The sequence below is a fragment of the Phoxinus phoxinus genome (assembly GCF_949152265.1).
Source record: "Phoxinus phoxinus genome assembly, chromosome: 8".
In the NCBI taxonomy this organism is placed as follows: Eukaryota; Metazoa; Chordata; class Actinopteri; order Cypriniformes; family Leuciscidae; genus Phoxinus; species Phoxinus phoxinus.
This window is the reverse complement of record NC_136883.1, coordinates 17,913,798-17,933,417: the sequence shown is the minus strand read 5'-3', so window position 1 is coordinate 17,933,417 and position 19,620 is coordinate 17,913,798. Positions and strand designations below refer to the sequence as shown.

General features: G+C 39.8%; 1 protein-coding gene and 1 long non-coding RNA gene across 2 annotated transcripts in view; one reads left to right on the top strand and one right to left on the bottom strand.

The window, feature by feature from the left end:
- LOC307002810 (uncharacterized protein) overlaps positions 1-19,620 on the top strand; it is a 185,218-nt gene that overhangs the window by 89,771 nt on the left and 75,827 nt on the right. The window lies entirely within an intron of this gene.
- On the bottom strand, positions 17,223-18,870 carry LOC307002821. The gene is made up of 3 exons (XR_013798550.1): positions 18,363-18,870; positions 17,770-17,844; positions 17,223-17,495 (listed from the first exon to the last, which is right to left on the bottom strand). It is a non-coding gene; the product is annotated as an uncharacterized lncRNA (long non-coding RNA).

Below are 19,620 nucleotides of genomic sequence, written 5' to 3'. Positions count from 1 at the left end.
TAATGTAGACAAGTCCCTGATGACCTTGTTCTACAGGTCATTTGTGTCTTTAATCTGCTGGTACGGATCTACGACCATAAAACAAAAACATTCCCCTTCAAGGGTAATTAAGGTGAGCAGCAGTATTACAGGCTCTAAGCAGAAGGGTCTGGAGGATCTTTATCAGCTACAGATGCTAAATAGGGTTAAATCGATTCTGCCAGACAACACTCATCCCCTGCAGTCTGAATTTCAGATGTTGCCATCTGGACTATGAATGACACTTCCCAAAATTAAAACAAATAGGTATAGACACTCATTTGTACCCGCGGCTATTCTACTTTTTAATTCTGTATCAAAGCGTACATAACATATTACGCTTTGATGTCTGCTGTAATGTTTTTATCTTGTTTTTAACGCCAGCAAGAAGGCAGAGTTTTTCTCGTATCTGTATTGTGTGCGTGATTGTATATGTTTTCAAACTTAACTGTTTTGCTGCAAAACAATTTGCCTCAAGGAGGACAATAAAGTAACTTAACTTGATCAACTTTCTTTTCTCTTTCAATCTTCTTACGACTTACATCTATCAACTTTCTTTTCTCTTTCATTTACTTGCACATTCTTTTCACTTTCCTTAGCCCTGCATTCACATTCTTAGTTCTTTCTCAGACGAAAACTTTAATATCGTCATTCAAATACTGTTCTACAATGCTCATTCAGTAAATGCAAAGCTAAACAGATGTGTTTTGAGTCTGGATTTGAATGTGGCTACTGTAGGAGCACACCTGAACTCTTCTGGAAACTGGTTCCAGCTGCGGCTGGCATAATAGCTAAAAGCGGACTCTCCTTGCTGTGAGTGAACCCTTGGTATTTCTAGTTGATGTGATCCTAATGATCTGAGTGATCTGTTGGGTTTATATTCAGTGAGCATATCTGCAATGTATTGAGGTCCTAGGCCATTAAATGATTTATATACCAGTAATAATACTTTAAAATCAATCCTAAATGTGACTGGAAGCCAGTGTAAAGACCCGAGGACTGGTGTGATGTGTTCAAATGTTCTGGTTCTGCTCAGAACCCTGGCAGGAGCGTTCTGTATGAGCTGCAACTGTCTTATGGTCTTTTTGGGAAGGCCAGTAAGGAGTCCATTACAATTATCCACCCTGCTGGTGATGAAAGCATGCACAGGTTTTTCTAAGTCCTGACTGGAAACAAAGCATCTAATTCTTGCAATATTTTTTAGATGATAGTATGCTGATTTAGTTATTGCTTTGACATGACTACTGAAGCTAAGGTCTGACTCTAAAGACACCCCAAGATTCCTGACTTTATTTTTAGTTGTTTGACCTCTAGAGTGAAGGTATGCATTCACCTTGAGAACTTCATCTTTGTTTCCAAACACAATGACTTCAGTTTTGTCTTTGTTTAACTGAAGAAAGTTTTGGCACATCTAACTGTTTACTTCATCAATGCATTGGAACAGGGAGTCAATGGGGCTGTAATCGTTAGGCGATAGGGCTAAGTAGATCTGTGTGTAATCTGCATAGCTGTGGTAAGAGATTTGGTTCTATCTCATTATTTGGCTCATTGGAAGCATGTACAGGTTGAATAGGAGTACATTCGCAATAATTGAGCCTTGAGGAACTCCGCATGTCATGGATGTCCACTCAGACTTATGGTCTCCTATACTCACATAATAACCTCTCGCTTCTAAGTATGACCTGAACCATTTTAGGACTATCCCAGAAAGCCCCACCCAGTTTTCCAGCCTGTCAAGAAGTATGTTGTGATCCACAGTGTCAAAAGCAGCACTGAGGTCGAGTAGAACCAGCACTGATAATTTGCCTGTATCAGTATTTAAGCGAATATCAGTAATTATCTGTATGAGCGCTGTGTCTCTGTGCTGTGATGCGATCGGAAACCAGATTGAACATTGTCAAAGTATCCATTTGAGCTTAAGGCGAGACACGGCAGGCAAAAACATCGTTTTTTTTTCACTGGTCAATTTTGAGATTTTGGGCTATTTGTCTTCAATAACATGTCTTCTTTCAGACTTGTGGAGCAAAAAAGTCCAAAATACACATTTAGGTCTTTATTTTACTACACTTTGTCTATTTGCGTCTGTAGATTTCTCCGAAATTCAACAAAAGTTGGCGTTCTAAATCAACGTGCTGCTCCGCGATCTCTGTGTTCTTCCTTTAATCACGCACACGTCTGAAAAGCTCTCTCTCTTCTGTACAATGCTGTCGGATCCAAATATGGTCATTTCCTTTTAATCAGCAACCAATCGTGAAAGTAAAATGAGCATTTAACCCTAAAAGCGAAATCTCATTGGCTGATGTCAATTTCTGACAACGTGATTGGTTCAGATGCATCACGTGACGCGCTCTGACATTTAGATGTGTGTTTTTGACTGTTTTTAAGGCCATAAATGCTGTGTTAATAAGTTTTGATGTGATTTAGGTGGTTTGTATTGTTGTTGCTAATTATTTGATAAGATATTGTGTCAGTAAATAGTTGTTTCTACTAAAAAAAGTATGATTTTTTACATTACAAATCTTTAAATGCCTTTTTCTCAAAATGGTTTTTTTGTCATCCTCCAGTAGAAACATCTCAGCCTATGTAGCACCTATGTACACCACATTTTCCAGTTATATACTTAGCAGTCTTCTGAAGATATGTTCAGAGGGATTTGTTAATAAATCATTCCTGGCCTGATTTATGGGACATTTTAATCCCCAAAATATGGCGAAAATCGATTTTTTTAAGGCTATGGACAGTATATTTTGATTTCCTAGGTAATGAAAGCATATATCCTGAAATCCCTCTGAACATCTTTTTTCATCTTGTGTGTAAACAAAATGAAAAAAGAATTTTGCACCTGGCTTTATCATATGTTCAGATCTATCTACCGAAAATATATGCAAAAGTGTGCATATTTAATGAGATAATACCTAATTTGCATAATTAAACATACAAATTTCAAAAACTTGTAATACATTTTTTTATGAACTTGTGTAAGTAATCAACTGAGGAAGTTTCATGGTGATATCTATTATTTTTAAATTGTACCCTATTCACCTGTAGTGTCTCGCCTTAAGAATTTGTTCAGCTGATTGAAAACAACTTTTTCAATGATCTTGCCAATGAAAGGAAGATTTGAGATCGGCCTATAATTGCTTAATATAGTCTTATCCAGATTGCTCTTTTTCAGGAGGGGTTTGACAACTGCAGTTTTCAGGGAGTTTGGAAAACTTCCAGAGAGAAGTGAGGCATTTACCACTTCTAGGAGATCTGCTTCTAAGCCGTTTAACACACTTTTGAAGAAAGATGTGGGAAGAGTGTCAAGGGCGCAGGTTGATGTTTTAAGGTGCTGTACGGTTTCTTCAAAAATTTTGCCATCAATTTCTTTGAAATCAGACATAGTAACTACTTTCTCAGGTTGTGGTCTAATCTGTGCAACTCAAGGATGTGCTGATCACCTTTCTGATATTATTGATTTTCTCAGAGAAGAAAGAAGCAAACTCACTGCACTTGCTGTCTGAGAGCATTTCACTGGGAATCTGGCTCGGGGGGTTTGTTAATCTCTCAACAGTAACAAAAAGAGTGCGTGTGTTGTTTAAGTTGCTGTTTATAATATTTGAGAAGAAAGTCTGTCTAGCTTTGCCTAGTTCCATATTGAAAGCATGGATGGTGTCTTTGTAGATCTTATAGTGGTCTACAAGTTTTGTCTTCCACCACATGCGCTCTGCTTTTCTGTATTGTCTTTTCATATTTTGCACTGCTGTTGAGTTTATCCAAGGTGCCTTCAGGGGATAAAGTGACAGGTGTGTTTCCAATAAAGACACATTACAAGGCATATTATATGCTGTCATGTTTACAGATGAAGAAATGTAATCTCTCTGAGTATTGTTACCAATGTGTCATATTAATATTTTCTTGACAGAACCATATCAGAGAGAGGGTGGTCAAAGAACCCCCTCTCCTTCTCCTGTCTCCCCAGTCCCTGGTCCCTCAGCCCCTGCTGCTGAACCTATAGGTGTGTGAAGGCAATAGTACAAACAATATTTCAACATATGAAATGCCTTCTCATTGCACTGTGTTGTATTTTTTTATTTTCACAGGCCAACAGAGGAGGAGAGCTCGTAGGAGGCCCCGTGAGCGGTCACCGGATGGTCCGTCGGAGGTGGAGCAGCGACTTCCTGCGCTCCTGTCGCAACCTCTGACGTGACCTCCAACACCCCCACCCACACCGCCACTAACCTCCGACAAGCACTTCCTCCTATGCCTTCTGCCTTTTTTACAGAGCATGCCGCCTCATCTTAAAGACATTTATAAATTAAAATGATTTAAATTTGCTATGGAAAATAGCTACACTGTGCTTAATTTGGAACCATTTGACCCCTCCACAGAGTAGTAAAATAAAATAAAATGAGGCAGCAGGCTCTGCAAGAAACGCAGAATGCCCTCCTTCCTCTTCTCCTACATGCTGTTCCCTGGGGCTTTTCCAGCTTCCAAACGAGGTCCTTTTTATACCTGTCTCTACATTATTTTTCTGTTCTTACTATTTCTTTTACAATTTACCTTAATACATTATTTTACAATCTGATTAAATGCCTGGTGTGGTTCTATGCACAACAAAGCAAATCTTTTATCACATAACTTGATTTTTTTATGTACGAGACGTATTAAAGGGCACCTATTATGAAATTTAAAATGTTCCTAATGTTGTTTTGGGAGTCCCCAACAACAGTTTTACATGCATGCAATGACAAAAAACACTTTTGTTGTCGTATAATATGCATTTATTTTTACCTGATTTGCTCACTGACTCCCAAATGATTTGTTCAACGACTCATTTTTCCAAACCCCTCCTTTGCGCGACGCTAATCTGCGTTGATTGGTCAGATGACCCAGCAGTGTTTACAGAGATAATACTTATTGTTTAACACGGAGTACAATGATGCTTTTATCAATTAAATTGTGTTATAATAATGATTATAGTCCACTGCTTTGTAGTTTGTATTAAAAAAACTAAAAATAAGATAAATAATTTAATGTTATGTTAGCGAGCATAGCCCAGAGTTCATATTGTAAAAGCACAATCAGTCTTTGTTTGCGTTAGCCCGATGCATAAACATAACGTTTTTACAAAAAAAAAAAAAATGCAGTTACGTTACTACGAGGTATTACTCTATTCTTTAAGACAACTCCGAAAACAACGACAAACACTTCACATATCTCAATACAATTGTCATTGAAGACCTAGAAGCTAAACGGTGCTTACACAACAAACAAAATAATTATTAAGCATGCTACATAAAACATAAAAGCAACAATTATTAATAACACTTACAGGTTGTGATACGGAGGAGGAAGCTGATGCAAATACAAGTTGGAACTGAACCTTCCTTCAATATCGGCTTGCGAATCCAAGTTTGATTGCATTTAAGTTGGTGTAACCGAATGAATGATATGAGTGGTGGTGATTGACGGTTGTGAACACCAATCCGCAAGGAGGATCCACTATTTAAGAGCTGGTTGGTTGTGGCCTGGGATGCGTCACGTCCGGCTCCTCCCGTTCTTCCGTTGTTGACAGTGGACACAGGTATGCTTCATTAGCCTGTAGCAAGTTTTGTTGTTTGCTGTGTGCATGACAGTAATTATTAATGGTGCATTCTAGCCTGTCTTTTCTCCGCCCGGGTTCCCTCGGCTTGTTTTGAGTGGATGCTAAGACAACTAATCTCTCAGGTATGTGCAAACTGTTTTATGGAAAGCAGATTGGTTAGCCTTGTGGGGTTTGGGGATTAGTTGACGTTTCGCGTTGTGTGCAGTATTCCCTGTATCTCAGCTGAATGGCCGTTAGATGAATACCGTATACCCGTGCCTGTAAAGGGATAATAGAGCTCATCTCCATTTTGTGGTAAGTGTTATGCGCACAGTGATATGCGAAGAATTTTAGCAGGTGAGGTACGCATTTTTAGTAATTATTTTCTGTGTGGATTTGTCTCAGGATTCTCTCTCTCGCTCGGAAGCGATTTGTTTCTGCTGTAGTTGCAGGTCCGGTTGCTTCTCTGTTGCCATACTGCGAGAACTCCGTATCGTCCAACTAATCAAGAGGATTGTCGCTGTTTGGTTTCTTTAAATTATAGTTTAGTGTATTTGAGGTGACGTTCACTAATTTGTGAAATAAGGAGAAGATAACCCCGTGGTTGCTTCTTTCAAGCTGGTCTGAATTGAGTTAATTTGTTTCTTTTCTTTTTCTATTGTATTAATATCTGTATATTGTTTGATTTGATATTACTTTATTTTGCCCTGTTCCTGTGATCAGTGATGTAATCAAATTGTGATTTATTGTAACTGTTTTGAAGTTTGTTTCTTTATTTTCTTTCAGTCGCCGGGGTCCCACGGGTGACGGTCTCTTGTGGTGGTGGTGGTGCTCCTCCTACTGTTGCCGTGCTACACTTGTGAAGTGTTTTGGTTGCGTAATCTGAGTGCACGGTGTTGTGTGTGTGTGCGCAAGTGTGCTTTTGCTTAACTAGCTTAGTGACCCCTTCTTCGTGGTGAACCCCGGCCCTGTAAGGTTGTTTTTCTTTTCAGTGTGTACTTGATGGTGATGTGAATCATTGTATGTCATTTACTGTTCTTTGTCTTGAAGCCGATGTCAGCCATGCACTGAGTCATCAGACACATGCTGGTGCAACGGAGGTTATTTTAATCTGAATTTCATTCTCTTTTTAAATATAACTTAATATCAATAAAATTTTGTACTACTTCATGATACCCACGTTTCTGCCTACCTTCTTAAAGAGAGTCGAACCTGTGTGACCTAAATTTTTAGGTATCATTCATATTTCCCGGGGTGAAATTCCCATGGGTGGCGTAGTCGAAATTCCTTGTGTCTGAAACCTGTACTACTCCGTCACATTGGCAAAGCAATCGTCTTCAAAATGGCGCGAACAAAGCACAAGGCTCGGACTATACTTCTGTGGTATAGTTGTATATATGAATTTTAGCTACTTAGTCTTCAAATGCTCCTCCTCGCACTTCAGAGCGCAGCGTCTCGTCGCCATGACGTTTTCAAGTTTTCCCTGGCCTTGGAGCGCAATAAGTGGGCGTATCGTATTCAAATAACTTGACAAGTTGACGTCATCTAGTCAGAGAAAAAGCTTCGGTCTTCTAACGATTCATAAAAATGACTCAGAGTCGACTCTTACTTTTGAAAGACAATAACTTTATATACGGTGCACTTTCATATTTCAAACTTTGCAGGATGTTATTGTTCACTTAGTTCTATGTTACACACTACATGAAAGGTAAATTTCAAAATTCCATAATAGGTGCCCTTTAATTCTGTATTTAATGCTATTTATTCCATATCTAAATATAGATTATATGAAACATCATTGTAATGTGTGATGGCAATTTTATGATATTCATTGATCTTTAGTAAAATATAGATGATTCAAAGAATGTCACATGTGTGTCTCTCACTTGTAGTGAGAGAAGATTCTGTTTATGAAATTAATGTATGTTTATACACCTGAAGTGAAGGAGCGAGACACTGAGAACGGCTGGGCAGAGGTCAGAGGTCATCTAGTTTGGGCGGGGGCTTAAGGGTCAACTAGTGATGAATTGAAGCTAGCAGTAATGAGTCCTTGGTCTGTGGAAAACTACTAGAAAGAGCAACTGAAGACCTTGAAATGGGTATAAAATGTGCGCAGCCCTCCCCTTCTGGGTCTCACTCACTTCACAGTGTAACTTCTGTGTGGTGACGGCTGACGGGGAACTTCTTGCAAGAATAAATCATTTTATAAAATCTCATTTGATTCAGAGTGTCTCTTACGCAGTGATGATGCTTAAAAAGACATTTTTGCCACAACAAATGTAGACAACCAACAACAACAACAAAAAAAGGTTAATTACTTTTGGAGGCTGGCTCCATTTATTTATATATATATAAAAAAAAATGAACCTTGTATACAAACATGGAAAACCTGTAATTTTGAAAAGGTTAGTGACTCAGAGTTTAAACTTAATAGATGTGCATGTTGTGGACCTGACAGCCTGGAACTGAGGCTGACAACCTGGAGAAAAAAATACTAAATAGTATAATGGAGGAAAACTGTTTTTAGAAAGACATGCTCTTTATAGGTTTCTAGGTGGCTCTTAAAAGAGCCGTTGAGGGGAAGTCATGAGGAGGACTTCAAATGCTACTCCGTCGGCTGCCATGGTACTGCTCCCTCCGCCGAGAAGTCTTCCATGAAAACCTCCCTCACCTGGAGTGCCTCTCTGGTGGAGTTGTTGGCTGCAACCCAACCCAGACCTGGCAGTGGCTCCTCTCCAGCATGCCCTGCGCCCATCACAGCAGGTGCCTCTCTCCCTTCCGAATACCTCATGAAGTTGTGGAGAACACACGTCGCCTTCACACACTTCTCCGCAACTTCAGGGTGGACCTCGATGAGGCGGCGGTACATCCTCCATTGTGAGGAGAGGATGCCAAAGGCGTTCTCCACCACCAGCCTGGCTCTGGAGAGGCGGTAATTGAAGACACGCCTCTCTGGAGGAAGCGTGCGTCCAGGGAAGGGCCGCATGAGGTTCCTCCGCAGCGGGAACGCCTTATCAGCCACGAAGACATGGGGCTGGGGTCCTCTGTCTTCAGCACCAGGTAGAAGAAGGTCAGGAGGCAGATGAAGTGTGCCAGCCCGGAGAGCCTGTCCAAAGGTGGAGTTTGACAGAATCCCACCGTCACTGGTCCTGCTGTACCCCCAACATCGATCACCCAGAAGCGATACTTCGCATCCACAACTGCAAGTAGAACGATGGAGAACGTTCCCTTGTAGTTGTGGAACTGGGATCCTGAGTTGGGGGGTGCCTTTATCACCACATGCTTTCCATCCACCGCTCCTGAAACCCCTCTGCGATGGACCTCCAGTCATCGGTGGTGGGCACAGCCATGTAGCCCTCCACAAGGCAGTCCCAGATGGCAGTCACTACCTGGGCAACGATCTGGCACACTGTGGAGACACTAACCCTGTAGCTGGACGCTATCGTCCTGAATGAGTCCCCAGTGGCAAGAAACTTGGAAAACATTGTTATAAATATTATTACAAGTACACTTGTAGTTACATATTCAACTATACAATCAACAATTATTCTATTAAATGCTTTATGGTATATTAAAATGCCAATAATCAAGCACTATTGCTTACAGATAGAGACATTTAAATTTATAGGTTAATGTCTAGGTTATAGCAGTTAACTCAGTATCACTAGAAAGATCACTGTGTTTATACAGAAAAACATGACCGTATCACGTCTGCCAAGATAATATTTTAATGTCTAGGTTATAGCAGTTAACTCAGTATCACTAGAAAGATCACTGTGTTTATACAGAAAAACATGACAGTATCACGTCTGCCAAGAGAAAATTTTAATGTCTAGGTTATAGCAGTTAACTCAGTATCACTAGAAAGATCACTGTGTTTGTGTCACCGGTGCAGGCCGGGACGGGCTCGGATGACCAGCCGCCCCTGACTCCAGACACCACCGTGAGGAGCCGACACCACAGGTACGCAACGGGATGGACCAGACAGAGGCAAAGGTAAATTTCAAAGGAAGAACAATCTTTATTAAGCACTTTATTTATGGAAGCACAGGAAAGGATAGTAACAGTCGCTGGGCCTTCTTCCACGGAGCAGCTTGGTGACTCGAAGGCTCCTTCTCCGGGATGCTACTCCCTCCAAGGCTCAGAAGGTAGGTAGACAGGTAAGCACTCTTCTTCCAGCGATAGCTGCACACTTCTAGACTCAGAAGGTAGGTAGACAGGTAAGCACTCTCCTTCCAGCGATAGCTGCACACTTCTAGACTCAGAAGGTAGGTAGACAGGTAAGTACTCTCCTTCCAACGATAGCTGCACACTTCTAAACTCAGAAGGTAGGTAGACAGGTAAGCACTCTTCTTCCAGCGATAGCACAGCAACATTTTTTCTTTTAGATGTGTGTACAATGTTTAATGTTTCTGTTAATAATGTATTGTATTAAGTGTCCATTTCATTATAATATTCAGATTTATCATAAATAATTGAACATGCACATGTATTTTAAGTTCCGTTAAAGAGGGGTAGAGGTGGGGTCACATTTGAGCATTTAAATTTTAATTTTACTTGAAAGTAACGCAATAGTTACTTTCTGAAGTAACTAGTTACTTTTAAAATTTGTAACTGAGTAACTAATTTAGTTACTTTTTGGAAGAAGTAACTAGTAACTATAACTAATTACTTTTTAAAAGTAACTTGCCCAACACTGGTAACTACTATTGCAGTTGTTTACGGGCTCCATGTATCCCCTGTAATGTTAGTATTGTTGCCTCGAACGCGCTCTGTCGTCCCAGTAACACTTCAGCGGAGCTAGAGGTCACGTATAGTCACGTTGGTTTTGTTGACAGAAGAAACAACGGCGCGTCTCAGGTGCTGCGATTATCAATCCGCCCAAGTAGCAGTGCTTCGCCTTCAGAGAATATAGTTCCCAGTATTTATACGGTTAAAATATGTCTGTGTCTCATGTGACTTTGTTTTTTGTACACTCTGTGACTATACAAATCACAACATGTAAATAGGAAAATGTTTGCGTTATTTTGTCACTTATTTGGATTAGTATGCTAGCTGCAACCATTTACATCCAGTCTTTGTGCTAAGCTAGGCTAGCGGTGGGTGCGTCAAACAGACTTATAGCACGCACGGAGATGAAAAAGGTATGTATGGACTTATCTAACTCTGGGGGATAAAGTAAATAGGCTAAAGTCCCAAAAAGTCGGAGTGTTCCTTTAATAAAACTAGGGATTAAAACTTGTTTTACCAGCGATGTTGCTTACTTCGGTTCTCAGTAGTCACACATTCCTCAATCACTTTTTCCACAGTCTCCTAGGACTCGCAAGCAGAGAGAGGCAATTGGAGTGCGAATTCAACCAGACAGATAATCTTCACTGTTCGGACAATCAATTTGCGATGATACAAGGCAATACTTCACCAGATCCGTTGTAGCACTGGGTTTCGATGAAGAGTGGTTTAATGGTTTTTCCAAAGGTGTATAAAGACTGAAGCTTCTTCTCAGCAAAGCACACCACACTCATGTCCACTTCAAATCCACCACAATGTATCAAAGGTATCTTCCGCACCTGCAGTGCATCAGCGCTAATCAGGTCTGACAGTATTTTCGGTAACACCCGGAACCGGAGTGGGAGGTGTCGCACACAATTGCTTCCCTCCAGGAACTCGGCACTCGGGAGAAGGTTCCGCTCACAGAGCGTTTTTGTCATCCGTGACATTTATACAGAAAAAACATGACATTATCACATCTGCCAAGAGAATATTTTAATGTCTAGGTTATAGCAGTTAACCCTCTGGGGTCTAAGGTGTTTTTGGGGTCCTTGAGATGTTTTGACATGACCTGATATATGTATTTTTTTCAGTTGCTTATAAACATATTAATGGCAAAGGTGTAATTACACTCTATTTAGCACGAACATGGCTATCATAATATGTGAGCAACATGTATGTACATGTTTGCATTTTTGAGAGAATATTATTTATGCGTGGTTATTCAAAAAACTCAAACTTAAATTGTCTGATATAAGACCACAAACGACCAACTTCACATATTCCCACAATACTTTTGACTAATGGATGTTGTCGGCTAAAGTGTTTACTTTAAAATTATCTGAAAATCATCCGGGCTAATCGTTCACATTAAACAATAGATTGATTTAAATTTTGTAAGACACTTTTTGTTTGGAAAGGCAATATGCAGGTGGGCGTGAATGATCCAACAAGGTCATGAATAATGTCCTCATTCCCACCTGAAGACAAAGACCTGCTAATGCTGCATACTAATGAGCAATTCATAGGTGTCACTGAGCCACAAGATTGAATGCAAAGACAACACACACACACATACACACACACACACACACACACACACACACACACACACACATATATATATATATATATATATATATATATATATATATATATATATATATATACATACACACACACATATATATATACACACACACACACACACACACATACACATACATACATACTGTGGTGGCGATTTTATGATATTCACTGATCTTTAGTAAAATATAGATGATTCAAAGAATGTCACATGTGTGACTCTCACTTGTAGTGAGAGAAGATTCTTTTTATGTACTTGGGGAGGCAGAAGGGAGAGACACTCCAGAGAACAGACGAACAAGGACCTCTGACCTAGATGTCAGAAGGCCATTTGGTGAAGGAGGGCTTAGTCTATGGAAAACTACTGGTAGGAAGGCTCTGGCAGGAAGAAGGCCTTGAAACGAAGATAAAAGCTGGTTTAGTCTGTCTGGGGGTGTGTCACTCTTCTGCACAGGGTAACAACTGTGTATTAGACTGCTCCTATTCTTGCAAGAATAAATACTTTTAATTTATAATTTGACTCTGAGTGTCTCCCTTACGCAGTGATGTTTGTTTGATGAATTTTTGCCACAACAATTTGGTGTCAGAATAGTGGGATTCCTTGGACGTGCCTCCTGGACCTGAGATCGGACGGTGTTTGGCCACCTGGACTGAGTAAGTTCCAGCTCTACCTCGTAAACTTGAGAGAGAGAGGCCGACCGATGTCAGTGCCGGGAGAATCGGACACTGGAATCAAAAGAACTCAAGGTGGCTCAGAATCTCTGGGTAATGTATAATTAAATTCAGTTTAATTGGGGGAAGAGTGAAATTGAACCATATTGGCTGAGAACTGTTTCTGTGGTACGTAATCTGAAATTAATTGAGATCTACGTACAGATCAAGATATTTCAAACAGATACAAGGAAAATAATCTGAAATTAATTGAGGTCTGTGACAGAACAAGATATTTCAAGCAGATAAATAATCTGGAATTAATTGAGAACTGTGACAGACCAAGACATTTCACACAGATAGGTACCTGAAAATGAATTGTTCCACCACGGAGCGAACTATTTTTGGGTGCTGAGGCTAATTAGGGGGAGCCAAGAAAATCGTGACAGATTTTTTGGGAAACCGTAATTAAGAGGGCACTAATAGTGCAACCCGTCCGATTTGGGTTAAAAGAAAAATCGGATTTGTCTGGGGACGCCTGACAAATCAGGAGAACGCGCGTAAAAGAGAAATCCACAGAGAACAGATAAGCGGCCAATATGGGGATGTATCAAAAGCAAGCTTGCGAAATTTGGTACACCGGTGTTTTGTCAAATGAGATAAAATTAAGGGCAGAAATGTATGATATTGAGCGCCACAAGATTAAAGATGGTGCGGGAATCAGTTGAACAGGGCAGTGAGAAACAGAAAGGTTGTTGTGTCTGTGTTCAACGTGTGTAAAAGTGTGAAAAGACAATGAGTTGTTGGCTTGAAGCAGATAAAAGAGAACAGAGTTGATGTAGAATGTATTGTCATATAGTAAGATTGAATATAACTGATAAAAGGGTTTTATTTTATTTTTCATCCATAAGATGGATGCATGACATTAGATGTCAGAAGATTTTTTTTTGTAACAAGAGTTGAAGTAGCAAGCAGCAATAAGGCTGTCTTTGTGAAGGATTGAGATTTGAGTAATATGATATTTTGGTTTCTGAAAAAAAAAAAAAAAAACAGTAGAGATAAGTGGTACAGAGACAGTAATGATAATAGTTGTTGAATCGGCAGACTAACCATTTTGAGAAGAAAACAACTGTAGAAAATGTATGTTATGAAAATAACATTTCTGATAAAATTTATGGAACTATATATGAACGGCTGTTAAATCAGATTAAGAAATGGTATGAAAAGTGAGGTTCAGATTAAAAATAATAATGATAAGGTATTGAGTATGATTAACAGGGATTAACATGATATAAAGATAATGAATGTTTCATTAAGCAAAATGGGGAACAATTCTATATTTTAGTGGTAAAATAAAGAGTGAAATTATGTTTATTTTTGGTTTGACAACCATTATCTTTTGAACCTAAAGACTCCAGCTATGCTGGGAGTACAGCAACAGCGCGTGCCTATTCAGCCCGGCTTCCGGATGTTAAATGTGTACTTGCTATTGTAATCAGTGTTGTTGATGATAATAACGAATTAGAGAAATGTAAAGACATATTTTGGAATTCAATAATGTAAAATGTCGGATATTTTGTTGATATTAAGTCATTGAGGGAAAAAGACACAGTCTGTTTTATAAAGGAAATTATGGGTCGGGGATAATTTTCCCTGGACAAGTGTTAAAGTTAAACAGAAACTTTGTGAAGCCTGCTTAGAAAACAATTTATGCATTTCCGTGCAGAAAATTTATGTTCTGCCAAAAATAATGATAAAATAATGATTTGGCTAGTGTGATAGAATCCGCCACTGGTGGACTGTCAAAGAATAGAGAGAACTGCTTATCAGCTCTGTTTACATTCCTGATTGGGACACTTCAAGGGTGTGCAGTAAGTTGGAGCTGCTAGAAAGCTCAAGATAATCGAACTATAGGCAAGGGGACAGAGAGTGTTTTAATTGTGGTCAGCTGCGTTTAGCAGTAACTGAAAATGACCACTCAGAAAGGTGTAAAAGAAAGTTGATGGAATGTGAAAGTGCCGTGGATTAATGTGGGTTTGAAAGTAGAACAGTATTTGAATGACGATATTAAAGTTTTCGTCTGAGAAAGAACTAAGAATGTGAATGAAGTGCTAAGGAAAGTGATGGAAGTCGTAAGTAAATTAAAGAGAAAAGAAAGTTGATAGATGGAAGTCGTAAGTAGATTGAAAGAGAAAAGAATGTTGAAAGATTTAAGACGTAAGGAAATCCTTTTAAAAGGAAAAAGAACTAAACTACCAGTAGATGTAAAATTACAGTAAATTAAAAATATTTGTAAAATACTGGTAACTAAAAAGATGATTGTCTTTTAATGAAACGCTTAAAAAAAAACGCTTAAAAAAAATTGAGATGTTATAATGAAACGTTATTGAGAAATAGAATAACTATTTGTATTTAAGATCAAATAAGCAGAAGCAGTAGCACTGGGTTTTAGAGTTACTAAATGTAAAAACGTGTAGAAAGGGATCTGTTGAAACAAACAGCTTGGTAGTGGTGACCATGAAGGAGCTAGAAGCTGATGTTTTGGTTTCAAAAGATAAGATTGGGACTTGGCTGAAACTGCCAGTGTGGCAGACTCATATGAGTGGAAAATTTTTAATGTCTAAATTCCCTGATGTATGGGCAAAAGACAACTATAAAATTATTTTAATATTGAAAACGTATGTAATTTCTAGCAAAGGTGCCTTAAACTGGGCTAGAATTAAAAGAAAAAGCGTAGAAAAAGTAGAGAATGTTTAGTATGAGAAACAGTGTACCAAGTCCTGAAGGCCTCAGAGTCTCTCTCTCATTCAATGTCAGAAGGCTGTTATCTTAGCCTGTCGTGACAATAAGCTATTTATAGTAAAGCACAGTTTCAGCTGAAAATTATAGCATAATGAGATGTTAAAAGAAATCACGTTAAAGGAAATCATTGCCATACAGAGGGCAATTTGTAATTAAATATTTTAGATTGTAAAACTGAATGACTTTAAAGATAATAATGTAGACCTGAATTGAGAAGACATTTTTGTACTTGTTATTTTAGGACCAGTAACATCTTTGTCTGATCTTAGCCTTCACCATGACACAGGACCTATGACCATGGCTATAGATGTACATGAAGAGACAATGTGAATAAAGTTCACTGAGATTTTGTTGATTCGGACAGGTCTAATAGATTTGAGATTAAATACTGTTGTTTTTAACCTGTCTCCTTACCACTATTAGGCAGTCCAGATGGAGGTGACTCTTGAATGTGCCTTTCCTAAGCTCCAGAAAAACAGCTTCTGTGGAAGAAACTGATTGTGTGATGCGAGCGGGTCCAAGTGTGTACGTGGCTACTCAAGGACGAATAGATCTTCCTGGCCAGGGGACTATTTAACGCAGGGGGTCGCAAACACGGACATCTCCGGATGGAGGTGTTATGTGAGAAAGGTATGAGAGTTGAGCCCCCAGGGGGGGAGGGAGGCTCTTACGCCTACCTCTGAATATGCACGACTACGCCACCCTGTTTAACAGGGAAATATCAATACTTGTGAATTGAATGACCCACAAAAAGGACACACAGGAACGTTGTTATCGAGGAAGGGCCAGAGACGTGGATACAAAAATACAAAAGATTTTATTGTAGTTAGCAACAATCTTAAGACAAAATTAAAGACTGGGTCATCATGCAACACTCTCAACACTCAAGAAGTCAAGGAGGAAGCCGAGGCTTAACAATGGCTAAAGCGGAATCGTTGTTTACATGAAATCACGCATCTCTGTTTAACTAGTCAGAAAATTAAAGACTGGGTCATCATGCAACACTGGGTCATCATGCAACTCATCATGCAAGACTGCCTGGTCAGTTTGATGGGCGGGAAGGCGCTGGCTGCATTCCAAACCGCATACTCAATGAGTAGGTACTTAATTTCAATAAGTACTTACTTAACGAGCACTAAAAGAGTAGGTACTTTATAGCCAAATCTCGTTAAGTATGAATGCGAACCGGACATCTGCCATGTTGACGTTATCATGTGACCTACGACGCGTTATCACAAGTGCAACAACTTAAAAGATTTGAACGACACGTTTAATTCATCTATCTGTAAATATCTTGATATTGATTAAACTTGCTCATTTTATGGTCTTTTTAAAGAAACTGCTGCCCATTTATTTTGAGAATACATTTAGGGTTGATTTAAGTTCTTATATTTAACCCTACTTATGTGACCCACCGTTTTATACGATATTATTTATTTTTATTACGAAATCCCAAAATTGTCATCTCTTGAATATGTTGTTAATTTATTTATTTTATATCCAAACATTTTCATCCACAAGCAAAAGTGGCTTACCGTGACAAATACTGACCGATACTTAATTATATTACTTTTTACTGAAAAAAATCAATAAAACAAACAAAATGTAATGTATGTCATATGACATAGCTATGCATGAATATACTCTAGATGTTTATATTGTGAACATATCTACATTTTCATTCAAACAATTAATTAAATAATGATATTTGATTTACTGACAACAATGATAAATATTAATAAAGGAGTAAATGAATGAATGAAAGTCACCATCACACAATAAACAAATGCAAGTCAACACATGAAACAAAGCTTTATTCAAACTACAATCATGTATATAGGCTACAGGCACTGAACCACATCTACTGCCATCTCAACACAGCGGTTCCCATTCTGCGGCTTTATTCTGATGAATCAGCGGACCGCCAGAGGTGAGCCGTGCCGGAGTGCCGGAGGTTGTTGCGTGATGTGTTGTGCTTCATAATCTGAGGCAATAAGGGCCGGTGGAGTGATGGAGGGTCTCGTCCATGGCACAATCTCCAGGATTCAGCTCTGTGCTCCTCATCCTCAGTGCTCACACCAGTCTGCTGACATTTCAGATCCTACAAAAATGCACAAACATAACACAAAAGCAGTAGTTTTAACAGCACAATGTCATTTTATTTCAGTATTATTTAGCAGACAAGAACGCTTTTTTTCCACAAATGCCACCATCATCTTTCCTTGCAGGTCCTGCTCCACCACAACAGCTGTGCAGCAAATGCACAGAAATCAAGAATCAGAAAGGTGCTGTAATAGCTCTGTTTGAAATTACAATAATTAAAATAAACTACAACTTAATATTTAAATTATTATTAATTTCTGTAGTATACTCACTCAAAGCCTTTGATGACAGCCTTCAGCTTCATGAGCCTCTCTCCACTGGATAAACACACATCTGTTAATCTGTCCCTGTAACATCCAGACAAGACTCTCATAACCTCTGTGATTTATGAGCCCAACACTACATTTACATGTTGAGGTTGTTTTAACTTTTTATCCAACATACATGTTCCTCAATTTATCAACAGTACTAATGGACAAATAAAATAGATAACTTATGTTTAGTTACTTTATAGATATGTTCTACATAATAGCACACATATCACTCAGATGTATATTTCATGTTGTGATGTGCTCCTCTGCAATACTTATAAAAGATGTTCCTGTCATATGTAAATAGACGTTTAAAATAAGCGTCTTTAAGATGTTTATGGTTTATGTAAATCCACGTTAGAGACGTAACTTACGTGTCCTTACTGGAGCTCCTGTCAGCTAGAGCTAACGTTATACATAATAAAACATGTTTTTACAGCCAAATCACAATCATACTATACTGTCTAACTCCTTTACACCTTCAACAGTTAAAACGTTTACTCTATAGTAGTTTAACACATGCAATTTTAACACAAGGAACCGTGTTTACTCACATTTGAAACCCCGCGCGTCGCTGATCTCCGTGATGTTTGATAATGACGTATCCCCTCGCGTGGCCTCCTGGGATAGAAGAGTATCCACCGGTTGAGCACTCAAAAATCTGGCTGGAAGCAGTAAGCCATCCGGGAACTTCTCGCCTACTCTTTTATGAATACTGATGTTTCGAACGTACTGCTTCCTTCACGTACTGTTTTCGCCTACTATATAGTAGGAAAGTAGGCATATTGGAACGCACTTAAGTCCGAATCTCGCGATAATTAGTACGTCACCCAGGTAATTCTCGCCTACTCTTTTGGATTCATACATACTTTTTCGCTTGCCTACTCTTTTTCCCATACTAAATAGTAGGGAAGTATGCGGTTTGGAATGCAGCCATAGAGTTTCTGCGTTGGCCAAGGGTGAGCGAACGCATCTATCCTCAATGGGGCCGGAGGACTCAGGGAGAACCATAGCGGGCATTGGGACGACTCTTGAGATGCAAAGAGGTCCACCTCCGCCTCTGCGGGACATGAACCGCTCTTAGAGATAGGAATCTGCTCTGAGACCACAGGAGAAGGTGACGCGCATGCCTGTCTAGGGTGCGCGACCGAGACCCTCCCTGCCGGTTCACATGAAACACCACTGCCATGTTGTCTGTTCTGACAATGACATGGTGCCCCTCCAGAAGAAGGAGGAAATGATGCAGAGCCAGAAAAACGGCTCTTAACTCCAGGCAGTTTATGTGCCAAGAGAGAGCCTCTCCAGTCCAGACCCCACACGCTGGTCTGCCCTCGAAAACTGCTCCCCAGCCGGTGAGAGAGGCATCCGTCGTAATCATCTGGCAACGAGATACCGCACCCATGCTGACCCCTTTCCGAAGAAAAAGAGGGTCCCGCCATACTGACAGGGCTCGAAAGCAACTGCGCGATACCTTCAGTAGGCGAAGGGTTGACCCGGAGGGTCGAACCCCTGAGAGCTTCACCCACCACATGAAGGGTCTCATGTGGAGTAGGCCCAGCGATAGCACAGAGGAGGCCGTGGCCATAAGGCCCAGCATCCTGCGGCAGGTGCCCACAGACACATGATGGCCTAGCGAAAAATGAGCCAAGCATGTCGGCAGGCTGGAAATCTGTGCAGGGGCCAAGCAGGCCTGCATGAGAACGGAATCCATGTTCACCCCCAAGAAAACGGTGCTTTGAGACAGAGCAAGAACACTCTTCTCCGAGTTTAACCTCAAACCGAGAGACTGGATATGACTCAGAACGATGTCTC